Raw genomic sequence first — 15,768 nt, 5'->3', positions numbered from 1 at the left:
GGTTGCAGCAAGAAAGTTTGCAGGGATAAGCAGTGTTGGGGAGCAGAGTAAGGATCCAATTATTTTATTAGGAGTGTTGAGAAAACACACAAAAATATGGAAACAAACTAAATATCAATGAGTAGAAGAAAGATTAGATAAGTTATGGTGTGTTCATACACTGACTATTATGTAAACTTTAGAAAGAATAAAATGAATCCAACGTAATGACTTGGAAAAGTAACCATATTAAATTAGAAAGCTGTAAAAACAACATTACAAGACAGGTGTGGTGGTGCACACCTGTAATTCCAGTGACTGGGGAGTCTGAGGCAGGAGGATTGCAAGTTCGAGGCCAGTGTCAGCAACTTAGCAAGATCCTCAGAATCTTAGTGAGACCCTGTCTCAAAATAAAAAGAGCTAGGGGTGTAGCTCAGTGGTAGAGTGCCCCTGAGTTCTAGCCCCAGTACAAAGAATGAAAAAAAAAAAGGAATAAAGAAAGAAAAAAAATTTTAAATCAAACACTTAAGAGATCTATCTCATACAATGTTGAAATATTTTAACCTTGCATTAACAAATATAAAGCTCAAAATAAAAATATAGAATTAACATATTTGCTTTGATAACTTGTGGGACTGGTATTTGAGACTGAAGCAGAATTCAAGGTGGATTAAGGACTTTTTTCCTTTAAATTTGAGGACAATATTAAAGAGTGATTTAAAATTGCTGAAATTCATCAATCTTAATTTATTGGGGTAGGTTTCTTATCATGGAGTGTTTTAGTTGTTTTAAAAATAAGCTAGCTGCAAACTTATTGCTCTATTTGGTACCATTTCTCTTGTCTAAAATTTATTTTTAAGGATATATGCAAGATATGGTATGGGCATCAAAGTGGACATGAAGGCCAATGGAACAGAATAGAAGACACAGAGACAAACACACATACTTACAGTTATCTGATACTTGACAAAGGTGCCAAAAATACACGTTGGAGAAAAGATAACCTTTTTAACAAATGATGCTGAGAAAACTGGATATTCATGTGTAGAAGAATGAAATGAGATCCCTCTCTTTCTCCCTGCACAAAAGTCAAATCAGAATGAATCAAAGACTTAGTAAATAGACAAAAACTTTGCAACTGCTAGAAGAAAACGCAGGGTCAACACTTCATCATATTGGTGCCAGCACCGACTTCCTTCACAAGACCCATAAAACTCAAGAAATAAAACCAAGAATCAATAAGAGGGACACTATCTAAGTGAAGAACTTCTGCACAGCAAAGGAAACAATTAAGAACATGAAGAGAGAGCCTACAGAATGGGAGAAGATCTTTGCCAACTGCTCCTCTGATGGGATTAATATCCAGTATATATAAAGAACTCAAGAAACTTAACACCAAACAACCAAATAACCCAATCAATAAATGGGCAAAAGAACTAAGAAGAAATTTCTCAAAAGAAGAAACACAAATGGCCAATAAACATATTGAAAAAATGTTCACAATCTTTAGCAATCAGGGAAATGTAAATCAAAACTACACTAATGTTTCATCACACTCCAGTAAGAATGGCAATGATCAAATAATAAATGCTGGTGCAAATGTAGGAAGAAAGGCATACTCATGCATTGTTGGTGGGCTTGCAAATTAGGACAAACACTCTGGAAAGCAATGTGGAGATCCCTCAAAAAACTAGGGATTGAACCACCATATGACTCAGCTATCCCACTCCTTGGTATTTAACCAAAAGAACTAAAACATACTACAGGGATACAGTCACATCAAAGTTTATAGCAGCACAATTTACAATAACCAAATTATAGAACCAATCTAGATGCCTGTCTATAGATTAATAGATTAAGAAAATGTGGTATTCATACATATGAAGTTTTATTCAGTCATAAAGAAGAATGAAATTATGGCATTTCCTGGTAACCAGATGGAAGTGGAGAACATCAAGCTAAGTGAAATAAGTCAGTGTCAGAAAATCAAGTGTTGAATGTTTACTCTCATATGTGCAAGCTAGAGCAAAATAAGGAAAATAAACAGGGCAGAGGTGTAGCAGGGATTTAATCTTGTAAAGATACAGGGAAGATCCATGGAGTTGAAAATGGAGATTAAAAGGGAAGAGGGATGGAAAAGGGGAGGAAATGTGAAATCAATTTAACAAAATCATGTTATGTGCACATATAAACATTCCACAGGGAACTTTACCTTTATGTATATGTAGAAAGCACCAATCAAAAATAAATAAATGAACAAAAGGGAAATCAGTAGAATAGAAAAGAGAGAATGGAGGGAGGAGGGGAGAGAAAGGGTGGGTGAGTGAGGACTAAAATGGAGTAAGTCAAATTCCATGCATGTATGATTTTTTTTCAAAATGAACTCAACTTCTATGTATAATTATAATGCTCTAATAATAAAAAAGAACATGTGCAAGATAGTAATTATCCACTAGTTTAAAAAATGTCTGTTTTTTATGAAAAGTGTGTGTGTGTGTGTGTGCGTGTGTGTGTGTGTGTGTATAAAGTCTAGAAGTAGGGTCCTGAAATTAGAAAAAACAAACAAAAACTCAGCTAACTTCCAAAGTTAAAAATAGTTTGTTAGTTTTTTATTAGTAGTAACAGATACTTTTTAGAATATAAATGGTCCCATAATCATATGTTAGTGTAACTAGCTTACATTTCCTACAAACCAGCCTTCTTAGATAGAACTTTGAGGACTAGGCATATTAATAGCAGTATCTGGGAAGGTGTAAAAGCCCTAAGAGAACAAGAACTGAAAAAATGGAGGGGGCAAGAACTCATGGAATGAAGGGTAGATGGGAACATAATTGTAAAGGAGGTAATATGTCAGGAAAGTCCTATAGCAGATACCCCAGTCATAACACCAGCAGAAAATTCAGCACATCAGATCCTCACTCCAGAGTCTCACCATCTTGTCTCTGGTCACAGCCTGAAGCCAGCAGAGAAAATAAATGGAAAAAGATTTCTGTGAATTACAAATCTTTCCCTTAATCTCCTCCTACCTCATTTTTCTTAACAACTCCCAATGGAGAACAAAATATATATACCTCCTCAGAACCCTGGAGTATGCTAAAACTGCAAGAATATTGACCAGTATGCTCCTTGCTGAGCATATCCTAAAGTAAAAATGTTGAGGATTCCAAGGCAAAAGATTCCGTTCCTACCCTTAATAGACTGACCACACAGGGTGGAGCATGATTTGAAATATGTCACTGTACCACAGTATGAAAAGGAACTCTAGGTATAGTCTACCAAGTAAAATCTGAGAACTGAACACAGAAAAGAGATCTAGTGAATACCTGGGGATGGGGCAGGGGGCCTAGAGAGAGCTTCATAGAAGTGGGGACATTTGAGCTGGGGCTTGAAGGCAGAAGAAAGGTGGGAGAGGAAAGGATGAGAGGCTCTGGGAACAGCCCAGGCAAAGCCTGAGGGGATGGGGAAAGAAGGCTGGAATGTGGTTTGGCTTGTATTCGAAGGACTTTGAGACTCACTGTGTAGTTTTATGTTCTGCCATCAACACACTGTTGAACCCTGGCAACATGCATTCATGCATTCATTTTCTCCTAGTTGAAATTTGCTGACTTTCCTCCATAACATTTTTTTTTAATTTCTAGGTCTTTATAGAAGATGAGATGTCATCCAACAACTTACTTAGCCAACATGTAGAATGAGAAGGCAGGAACTACAACATGGAAAATGCAATTTAACAGTCTTAACTTAATGATTTAAGCAAAATAGAGCAGTCTAGATTTTCACAAAGTAATAATCTATCCCTTAAAAATTGATATTTTTTGATGCTTTTAGTTTCAGTGTATGACTAAACCCTGGAAGAGAACAATTTTAATGTATAGTCTATTTAAGGGGGAAATAAAATTGCAAGTTGTCATTTTATTTCCCTTCTAAAAATAGCCAGAACATTTTCATAGAAGCCTCTCTGAAAGCAGAATTTCATTAACTGGGTTTCCACAGAAGATTTTTCTATAAGCTCAGCAGCTTTGCTTTTGCTTAGTACACCATCTCTTTATGCTTATCATAAATTAATAATAAGGTGTACTAGAATTATGTTTACCATATGAAAGACAGATAAGCCCTTTTAATTCAGCCTCATCAATATTAGAAATTTGTTTTTCAGTAAATAAAAACTTCTGAAGTCCCTAGTATGTGTTTGGCACCATTCTGCATATCTTTTTGAACAGAGCATGCCAAATTCCAGCTCATTTGGCATTTACGTTTTAGTGTGGGAAGACAAATAATAAATAGGAAAGCATATAAAAATTAATTTGAGGGAGCAACATATACTCTGAAGAAAGAGGAATGGGACTAAGGCAGTGGGTGGGGCCTCTGTGTGCAGGTGATATTTGATTTAGACCTAAAGGTGAGAAGCCATCAGATGCAAATATCCACTGGGAGGGTTCACAAAACAAACTAAAGATCAAAGAATCAAGACAGGCCTAATTAGCAAAAGGGTTGAATATTGTGTGGCTGAGTAGCAAAGGACTTTATTTAGGGGATGAGATGAGAGTGATGGGGGTGGTCAGAGCATGTAGGGCTTTGAAGGGTATAAATAAGCTGGATTTTATTATGGTTACAAAGAGAATATGAGTTTTTGGTGGGGTGGAGTTGACTTAATCAGATACTTGTTTTGGAAAAATGATTTGAGCTCTTTTGTAGGGGTTGGGGGGGGAGAAGAGTGGAGGCAGAGAAGCTGGTGAAGTAGCTGCTGCATTGGTCCAAGAGAGAATCAGTATTGGCTTGGACAGCAATTGTAGCTGTAGACATTAGGAGAACCAGTGAGACTCCGGATATAATTTGAACAGGCAAATTATAGTGGAACTGTGTGTTCTCTGCCAATATCCCCTCAGCCTTCCCTGTTTCAGTGTAGGCTGAAGACTTCCTACTACCAGAACAGAATGCTAGGGAGTTGGTGACCCTAGGAGCAGCCTTTGTCCGAGTTCTATGTGAATTGGTGGATAAATATTCCACCCTCCTTGCCTTTTGGGTGGAGAACAACTGTGATGTATGTTCTATATTGTCTCTCAAATGTTCCATTGGGATCCAGTCCCATGTGTCCTCATCAGTAACCTGCTTGTCATTACACTCTCTTTTGGCTTCCTTCCTTCCCTTCACCTTTCCCCAGAGGGTACCTTTCACCAGTGCCTTCTGTGATCACCTCCTAAATACACTACTTGCATACCAGTGACCCAGGTTCAGCTTCAGGGGAACAGTTGGAGACACTGGTTTTCATGAATTCTAAGTCAGTAATCAATGGGACTGCAATGAGAAACGTTAATAGGTAATGTCTGGGGATTATTTGGATTGTTATACATATTACAAGATGGCAAAACTGCTTTTGTACCTGAAGTGCATTCTTACATCTAATTTCAAGGTCCAGCTTACCAATCATTTTAGGAGTATCTCAGTCATTTTCAGCAAATTCACTCTTTGTCAAAAATTTGCCTTTTAGAAAAATGAATTTTGAGGAAGTGGTGTCATTTCCCTAGCATCTCTTTGCCTTAAAAGGCATCATTCACCACCACAGTAGAGTGTTCCATATTCATGGGCCCTTAATAAATTCTCCCTAAACTATTGTAATCAGCATTTAGGTTAAAGGTTCAGACTTGGTGAATAACAATCCTGGTTTTCTTGGGACTGAGGTTTTCCTCACCTGGGAAATTCAGCGTTAAAACCAGTCAGTCCCAAGCAAACCAGAATTTCTCTATTAGACTTTAGGCCACAGAGTAAGATATATTTGAGTTTTAATTGTTGCTTCGCCATTTATTGGCTTGGTAATCATGGTCAAATTATTTGACCTATTTCCTCACTAATCTACTAGAGTTTAATGGTAGGAACAAATTCATAAATCTGATATGAAGATTGAGATTATTCATACATCATAGGCAAATAATGACTCCCCCAAAAGATGCCAATGTCTGATCCTTATAACTTGTGAATATGTTGTGTTACATCAAGGAGGAATTAAGACTGCAGATGGAATTTAGGTTGCTAATCAGTTTACCTAGAGATATGGAGATTATCTTGGATTATTCAAGTGAGCCCAACATATTCCTAAAGGTCTTTAAAGTATAAGAGGGAGGCAGAAGAGGAAGTCAGAGTGACAATATGAGTAAAGAACTCAACCTGCCATTACTGGCCTTGAAGAGGGAGAAAGAGACCATTAGCCAAGAAATGCTGGCAGTCAAGAGGAGCTAGAAAAGTCAAGAGAATGGATTCTCTTCCAGAAGATCTAGAAAGGACTGCAACCCTGAATACCTTGAGCTTAGTACAGTGAAAACCTTTTGGAACTCTGATCTCCCAAAATATAAGATAATAAATTAGTATTATTTTAAGATGCTAAAGGTTTATTAATTTGTTATAGGAGTTGTAGACAACACGCAAAACATTTAACACATGTAGTATTCACACGATACTTTTTGACAATTCAGTTCTAGTACTGGGACTCACAGCAAGCATTGGACTTTTCTGCATCTTGTTGGGTGGGCTGGGGGAAAGGAGACATCCTTTTATTAACACCTTTCTTAACCATTCACCCCCTGAATAAAAACTTTTTTGGATGCCTCAAGCTAGACGTATGATCTTTTTCTTTTGAACCTTTTAGGCATTGTTTATATATTTATTATGATATTCACTTTGTTTTATCTTGTTTTGAGTTATTTTACTTATCCTTCTGACTTTGGAAGCAAGTTGAATGTGGGATAATATTTACTTACTTTTCCATTCCCAGGAGGGCATCAGTTTGCATCGAGTAGGCAATATGTACTAAATATGACTAAGGACAGGAAAAGAGGACATGAAGGCAAGCAATCTCCTAACATGACCTGAAAAGTGCACAAACATGACCACTTTCATAGCAGTGACAACGCTTCATTTGCAAGGCAGACAGAGAAATTAGTCACTAGTTAATGTAGTTTTGTGCTTATTTAGAATTCTGGAGAAGAGCAGACTGAATACTGAGGAACAATGAGCAGTTCTTCCTTTTTGATTTTAAGAATAATTTGAGCCAATTATCTATAAACGTGGCTTTAGAAAGTTGTGAGGAGAGAAAGTGACCAAAGGTGTGGTGACTTAGAAATGTAAGTAATCCCAAAAGGGTGCTTGAATTAAAAAACGTATTTTTTGACATTGAGTTTCATGGAATTTGAACTCATAAGTCTTATGACTTTTATGACCAGAATGTTTCTGGTTTTCCTGGGCCAACATCGTTCAAGAGTGTAAACCAAGTTGGGTCATTTTTTCAAAGTCTGCCCTTTAGAACTTCTTCTTTTTCAATTCCTGGCTCTACTGGTGATCAAAATAAGGGGGAAGTGGGCAGGAAGGCAAAAGAAACACACATTTGTCACATTTGTGGGCAGTGGAAAAAAATGGGTAGAGGTAAACACAGAGTTCTGTGTGTGTATATGTGTGTGTGTGCACGCACGTGTGTGTATGTGTGTGTGTGTGTGTGTGTGTATACACCACACACATACTCAGGTTCTGGATATATTTTTCATGTATAAATAGTTGAACCCACAAGAATATTTAGGAAAAAGATACAAAATCCCTAACAATTTTAATCTTTGGGGGATGTCATCTTTTTTTTATTTGGGACTTTTCTCAGGTGCTGCTATATATTTTATCTGATGTAGCTGCCACAATGGTATGTTTATAAGTTACTGAAGAATGTAAGTGGGTTGCTTCCTTTTCCCTAAATCAGTCAGAAGGCCGTACGAGTAGATAGAACATTATATATACATATCTACCTGCATATACATATATGTAATGGGTAGAATTGGAGGTGGAGATGAAGGGAAAAGTGGAAGTAGAGGTAGAGTGATGGAGATAGATGAGGGAGGTTCCTCTCCACTCAACTTGTACCAAATTGGATCTCCAAAACTTGAACACAATTGTTGACAACATTTTTCCCTCTTACCTAAGAAGTCCAAAATAATCTTTGAATGCATATCTTTAAGTCATTAATGTTGAAGTGGATAATTCCACAGTATACTTTGAATGGATGTTGAGAAAGTAAAATTAGTATGGCCTAAAAGACTTAACACTGTTTTCTGAGATTACTAGTGTTTTGGCAATGGTTTGCTATGGGCAAGGATAATGTGCAACATTAGATGGGAATAGAGTTGTAGGCTTTTTTTAAATAAACTGCTGGTCTGCTAATAATTTACTTTTATTCAAACCGCTTTTTTTAAAATTTGGGAATTATCCATAAAGCTCCATCCAGAAAAAAAAGTGGGACTGTTTCTTAGTAAGAAGGAGTAAAAAGAGGACAGACCTTGCCTCAGAGCTTCCTCCTCTGTGCAGTTAGCCCTGAATGCTAAGCTCTTGCTTTCAGAAGGTGCTGTAGCACTGTAAGCTCCAAAGTCACAATGAGAGGAATAATAGAGTCATGTTTGAATAGTAAGTTCCAAGTAGTACATTTTACATGGTTGTTAACTATTTTTGGAATACTAAATAGGAATACAGTACCCATTTCCTTCTGTATTTGGATACTATTTTCATATAAATGCCAAAATTAAAGGAAAAAAATCCCTGCTTCTACTGTACAAGTTACTTTAACTTTTGAATATGTAATGTTATCACCCCTGTTGATAAAATTCCATGGTAGTGAAGAACTGGGAATTTTTAGAATTCAGAGGAGCATGTATACTATTTGGCAATGACTTGATGTGCTTCATGACATATTTATCTTATCTTCCCCCTCCTGCTAAAGATCTGCTTTACACAATCATTTTCCTCTATTCTGCCTCAGGACTTCAAGTCTCATAGATTTTTAGCCTGCTACTAACTTTCTTGAGCTAGTGTCAAAGAACTATTGTCCTCCTCCCTTTCCTCCCACTCTTTGCATCTAAGTCCAAAATAAATGAATGGTAACAAGTTTTCTTCACTGGTTTTTAGCATAGAGTTTCAGTTCAGGAAAAGTTCTGTTCAAGAATGAATTCTAGCAGTGTTCCTAATGCCAGCAGGCAGCATAAAAGTCTTGGAATATGGAAGGAAGCCAGAATAAATTCTGCTCTATGTGAGTAAAGTCATTTATACATGATAACATGTGATTACAATTTTAATGCAACTTCATGGTCATTTTTTCTAAGTTTAAATGATCAACATCAGTAGACAACAAATTTAAAGGTGAAATACTACTCAGATACAAACTATAGAAGGCCCTAAGAGATGGAGCATTCTTTGGTTGTAAAATGGTGGTTGGACTCACGAGGTAGTCAGAATGAAGGTTTTGGAGTGAGTATATATGCAGAGTGGCAAGATTGGGATCAGGGTGCACACAAGGGCACACAAGCTTCTACCTTAGAGGTGAAAGGCAGTTCTGATCCCCATCTGGAGAGTCTTGTTCCTTTCTCCTTGGAGATGACTAGGCCTAGGAAGCCCTGACCTTGCCCATGTGCAACTAGGCTATGTAACCCACTGTTGGAAGAGCAGGGAGGACAAGTCTAGCTCAAACTCTTGCTCTTTTGATGTGTTTCTGTGTTATTTCTTCAATTAGATATGTTTGTGTCCTAAGGTCATTTTATCCTTAGTTGATTCTTCCCTACAGTTCTTCTTGGTCTTCCAATCTCTTCTCTGTATCACAGCAAGAATGATCTGAGAACTGCTGTCTGATTGTCTCTCATTGTTTCTCAAAATCCCTCAGTAACTGATTAGTGTTCTTCAAATAAAGACCAAAATTATTTTATCTCAACCTGTGCCCTCTTCATCTCCTCTAGCCACAGTTATAGCTTTCACTTCCACATTTAAACCAATCTCCTTCCTGTCTCGGTTCTTCTTATGCAGTTTGCTTTGCCTGAAGTTCCCTCTACCCCGACTTACCCTCTTCGTGACTACTTCCTACTCTTCATCCTCATGTCAACTCAAAATTCATTTCCTCCAGGAAGACTTCCTTGAACCTCAATACCAAACTTGGCCCCTTCTGCCTAGTGCACAATGTGTCCCTATTTGCAGCACTTACTACAATTGTAGTCAGCTATTTGTTTAACAATTGTTTCCCTTGCTAGATTGTACACTCGATGTTGATACCAATTATGTCTCTTACTTAATTTAGTTAGCACAACTGGCACATTATAGATGGTCAACACATACTTCTTAAATGAATGAATAAATGATGAGCAAACAAATTACCCTCTGGAGGGTTAATTGCCTGGCTAGCCTGATTCCTTTTACCCCCAACACCACTTATGGGTTCAGAGCAGGACACTAGGAGACAGGTGCAAGAGATAAGTCCCATAGGGTATGACGAGGGTGCGGTGTGGAAGGTCTGATGGGCATAGTAAATGGTAAGTCCTTATCTTAGAGGAAGTTACAGTTCAGAGGGCCATACAAAATACCAAAACCACATCCTGAAGAAGAGTGAGGACTTTGAATCAGAATGGTGAGCTAGTCCCGCAATGTCCTCGGGGGACAGGATCAAACAAAAAGCCAAAGAACCTTGAAGGAGAAAGTGGGTAAGAAGAAGAGAAACGAAGACCCTCTCAGTAGTTCCATATATGAAGTGCCAACGCCCATGGAAGTGTCTTTCAAGTTCTACCCATATTTTCATGGACCAAGTGTTAATTTAGAAGTGCCAGTCTAGGTTTCAAAGTATTTACCTGACTTTTCAAATGCATTTCCAAATTTCCTTATCTGAAATTTTTTATAGTTGCATGAGTTTGAAATTCAGAATATTTTGGATTTCAGAGAGGAGATAGGTAGGATGCATTAATCATGAATGAAGCACCATCCACAGTGAGTTCTGAGGCAGCACTTTCTATCAAATACATCAATAGCGATGCAATGAAACAGGTGACTATTCACACTGAGTGGCATAAATGAACTCTATCAATAGTCTCACACAATTCCAGGTCAACTTTTGCTGCCAAATGAGAAACAGAAATGCAGTCTGTTTTCAAAGTTTTTGGATTTAGGGATTTTGTATGGGGAATTGTGAACCTGGTATGAAGTGTTGTATTTCTGGTGTCCTGCTAATTTCTGATAGATTCCCAGCAGCTGAGGAGGTACTACCCTGGATGGCAGATTCAGGGGTTCCTCAGTTCTGCAGGGAAGATCCTACAGGTCTCCCAGCTCTCAATTTGGCCACCCCTTCCCTTTTCCATAGGCTACCCTGAGGTGGTTGTCAGCCCAAAGTCTATCAAGGATCCCGTGTTCAGAGCTCATTTGGGAAATAAAAAAGAGAAGCAGAATATAGGTTGTTTAGGTTTGTCATTCTTTGGGTAATCCTCCATCCTACACAACTCAACTAAGTTTCATGGTTTTTTTTCAACTGCACAATACCCAGATACACTCAATATTGTCAGTCAAAACTCATTATTGTCCTGCAACCTAGAATCAAACAAAAACCAAATCTGCTGCTTTTCCTATCATCCTTATTTCTAATCACTAGGTGATCCAACGTTCATTTTCTTTTCTTTTCACACATAATCAAGCCTCTCACATAGGTGCCCTTTCCTTCCAACCCAATAGGCCTTCATCACCTCATCCAGCTTAATGTCCCACGTCTTCTCTCTGCCTCTGATTTTATGCTGTCTTTATTCCATCCATCTTTTTCTTGTCGATCTTAGTTATTTTTTAGTAATAGATTTTTCAACATATTATTTGCTTAAATTATCTTAACTATTTTAAAATATCAATGTCATGAAAAAAAGAAATCAGAAGAACTGTTCCAGAGTAAAGGAGACTAAAAAGACAAGAAATGAAATGCAATACATGGTTCTGGGTTGGGACCTACACAGGAAAAATATAGCTATAGTATAAAGGTCATTATTAGGGCAGTTGACAAAATTAAATAAGGTATTATATCAATGCTGAATTTCCTGAATTTGATAATTACATATCGAGTTTATGAAAGAGAATATCTTCATCTTGAAAATACACATTGAATTATTAAAAGATAAAGAGATTAAATGTATGAACCTATTCTTAATTAGTTCAGAAAAATAATTGTGTATGTGCACACATGTATATATATGCATTCATTTATTTTGTATATATGAGTGTACATATGCATACACATACTTATCTATATTTCTAGTTCTAAATGTCTATATAAATATACATGTAATATACAGAAATAATAATAAAGAAAATATGGCAAAACAGTAATAATTGGTCAATATGGGTAAAATAAAAACCATTTGTACTAGTGTTGTGAACTTTCTATAAGCTTGAAATTATTTCAACATAAAATACTTGAGGAGCCTGCCTGGCCCCCCCGCCCCCCCACCACAGATGGATGCTGGACACCAAGTCTGCCATCACTGGGGCCCCCCAGCTTCTTTGGAGGTTGGTGCAGGCATTTTGAATTATTCCTGAGGGCGTGGCCACCATCATTGGAAGGGCACTCCCTTCCTGAGACACGTACAGGTGATTAGACGTCCTTTGACAGGTACCTCTATTTACTCACATCCTATGCCCTTCCACATCCTCTTCCTTCACCACTGGAAATACTGTAAATAATAATCAAACTCATCCTGTTTATTACAATAGTGTTAAAGTCTTTATATGGGTTATCTGGTTAAGGGTTGCATTTTCTTTGTATTGGGTGCTGCTAATGTTGATCTCCCCTTCAAAGGAGAGGTACTGGAAAACTGCAGGATCACAATAAGCCTGCAGGGGGGAAACTTCAGTACCTCAGATCTTCACTGCTAGAGGGGAATATATAGAAACAATATGAAAAATCAGGGGAAGAAAGTGTCCCTAACAAACCAAGATGCTATTTTGATAGAATCCAATGACAATATGGCAGTAGAAATGACAGGAAAAGAGTTTAGAATCTGCATGATTAAAATGATCCACGAAGCAAAAAATGAGATAAGATAGCAAATGCAGGCAATGCATGATAACTCCAATAAACAGTTAAAAGAGCAAATGCAGGAAGCAAAAGAACACTTCAAAAAAGAGATAGACATTCTGAAAAAAAAAATACTTGAAAGAAACAATAAACCAAATTAAAAACTCAATAGAAAGCATCACCAACAGAATAGATATCGTGGAAGACAGAATCTCAGACAATAAAGACAAAATACTTAATCCTGAAAATAAAGTTGAACAAAATGAGAAGATGTTAAGAAATTATAAACAGAACCTCCAAGAATTATAGGATATCATGAAAAGACCAAATTTAAGAATTATTAGAATTGAAGAAGGTACAGAGATATAAACAAAAGGAATGATCAACCTGTTCAACAAAATAATATCAGAAATTTCCCAAACCTGACAAATGAAATGGAAAATCAAATACAAGAGACTTACAGAACACCAGGTGCACAAAATTACAACAAATCCACACTAAGTCACATTGTAATGAAAATGTCTCACATACAAAATAAAGATATAGGATTTGAAAGGCTGGGAGAGAAAAGTGTCAGATTACTTATAAGGGAAAACCAGTACAGATATCAGTAGATTTCTCAGCCCGGACCCTAAAAGCAAGAAGGGCCTGGAAAAAAATATTCCAAGTTCTGAAAGAACATGGATGCCAACCAAGACTCCTATAACCAGCAAAACTAACCTTCATATTTGATGATGAGATAAAATCTTTCCACTATAAACAAAAGTTAAAAGAATTTACAAATAGAAAACCTGTACTACAGAACATTCTCAGCAAAATATTTCATGAGGAGGAAGTGAAAAACAATACAAGTCAGTAAAGGGAGGAACTACCCTAAAGGAAAAGCCAATCAAAGGAGAAAACAATTCAAGTTAAAAACCAAAAATAAGCCAAAATGACCAAGAATACAAATCATATCACAATAATAACCCTGAATGTTAATGGCCTAAACTCAATAATCAAAAGACATACACTAACAGATTGGATTAAAAAGAAAGATCCAACAATATGCTGCCTTCAAGAGAAAGACATCCACAGACTAAAGGTGAAAGGATGCAGAAAAACATACCATGCACATGGACTCAGTAAAAAAGTAGGGGTCTCCATCCTCATATTAGATAAAGTGGACTTCAAACCTAAGTTCGTCAGAAGGGATAAAGAAGGACATTTCATACTGCTTAAGGGAAGCATAAATCAGCAAGACATAACAATCATAAATATTTGTGCCTCAAACAATGGAGTATCTATGTACATCAAACAAACTCTTCTCCAGCTGGGGATATAGCTCAGTTGGTAGAGTGCTTGCCTCACAAGCACAAGGCCCTGGGTTCAATCCCCAGTACTGCAAAAAAAAAAAAAAAAAGCAAGTCCTTCTCAATTTTAAGAATCAAATAGACCAAAACACAATAATAGTGGGGGACTTTAACACACCACTCTCACCACTGGATGGATCCTCCAAACAAAAACTGAACAAAGAAACTATAGAACTAAATAACACAATCAATGATATAGACTTAATGGACATTTACAGAATATTTTGTCCATCATCGAACAAATATACTTTCTTCTCAGCAACTCATGGATCCTTCTCCAAAATAGACCATATGCGATGCCACAAAGAAGTCATTAGTAAATACAAAAAAATAGAGATACTACCTTGTATCCTATCAGACCATAATGGAATGCAATTAGAAATCAATGATAAAATAACAAACAAAAACTACTCTTACACCTGGAGACTAAATAATATGCTATTGAATGATGCAATGATAACAGAAGACATCAGGGAAGGAATTTAAAAATTCTTAGAAGTAAATGAGAACAATGACACAACATATCAAAATCTCTGGGACATTCTGAAAGCTGTACTAAGACAAAAGTTCATTGCATTGAGTTTATACATTAAAAAAATAAAAAGTCAACAACTAAATGACCTAACATTACATCTCAAAGTCTTAGAAAAAGAAGAACAGATCAACCCCCAAAATAGTAGAAGATAGGAAATAATTAAAATCAGAGCTGAAATAAATGAAATTGAAACAAGAGAAACAATTCAAAAAACTGACAAAACAAAAAGTTGGTTCATTGAAAAAGTAAAAAAAAAAAAATTGATAAACCCTCAGCCACACCAACAAAGAGAAGGAGAGAGAAAAGTCAAATTATTAGAATTTGTGAAGAATAAGAGACCTTGAATAGCCAAAACAATCTTGAGCAGGAAAAATAAAGCAGGAAGTATCATAATACCAGACCTTAAACTATACTATAGAGCAATAGTAACAAAAACAGGATTGTATTGGCACCAAAACAGACAGGTAGACCAATGGTACAGAATAGAAGACACAGAGACGAACCCACATAAATACAGTCGCCTCATACTGGACAAAAGAGCATTAGACTCAGAATTCTGGGACTTCTTGCTTGCTTATTTTATTTTTAAGCTTTCTTAAATCTTTTAAAGGATTTGTAAATCTTGTAAATGCATAAGGTAGCATAGATCTTCACACAATCCTTCCTTGTCCCAATGTTTTGCAGCCAATAATTTAGATAGAAAAATGTTTACAAATATATATACATATGAAAACAGAAGGAAAGCATGAACATTAAATGTCCAAATATTATGATGAAGGCTTGGTATAGTAGAGGACATTTTAGTCAGATAGACCAGGGTCTGACACATTCTTGTTTTGTGATCACTAGCTATGTTTTAAAGAAATTTACATAAATTCATTGAGCCTTTTTTGTTGTTGTTGTTGTTTATTTGTTTGTTTGTTTTTGTGGTGCTGGGGATTGAACCCAGGGCCTTGTGCTTGCTTCCTTCTGTAGGATTGTTCTGAGGGAAAAAGAATGTGAATTATCAAGTTTGTAAATTATGCCTTGAGCATATTAGATACTTGATCATTCTTCCTGGTACAATTTAGTAA

The 15,768-nt window shown here is 36.6% G+C and overlaps 1 non-coding gene across 1 annotated transcript; it reads left to right on the top strand.

The window, feature by feature from the left end:
• Window positions 1-14,121: 14,121 nt before the first annotated feature.
• Trnav-cac (transfer RNA valine (anticodon CAC)) lies at window positions 14,122-14,195 on the top strand. The gene has a single exon. It is a non-coding gene; the product is annotated as a tRNA-Val (tRNA).
• The last annotated feature ends 1,573 nt before the right edge of the window (window positions 14,196-15,768 follow it).

The sequence above is a fragment of the Sciurus carolinensis genome, chromosome 7 (genome assembly GCF_902686445.1).
Source record: "Sciurus carolinensis chromosome 7, mSciCar1.2, whole genome shotgun sequence".
Classification (NCBI taxonomy): domain Eukaryota; kingdom Metazoa; phylum Chordata; class Mammalia; order Rodentia; family Sciuridae; genus Sciurus; species Sciurus carolinensis.
This window is presented reverse-complemented; position numbering and strand designations above follow the sequence as displayed.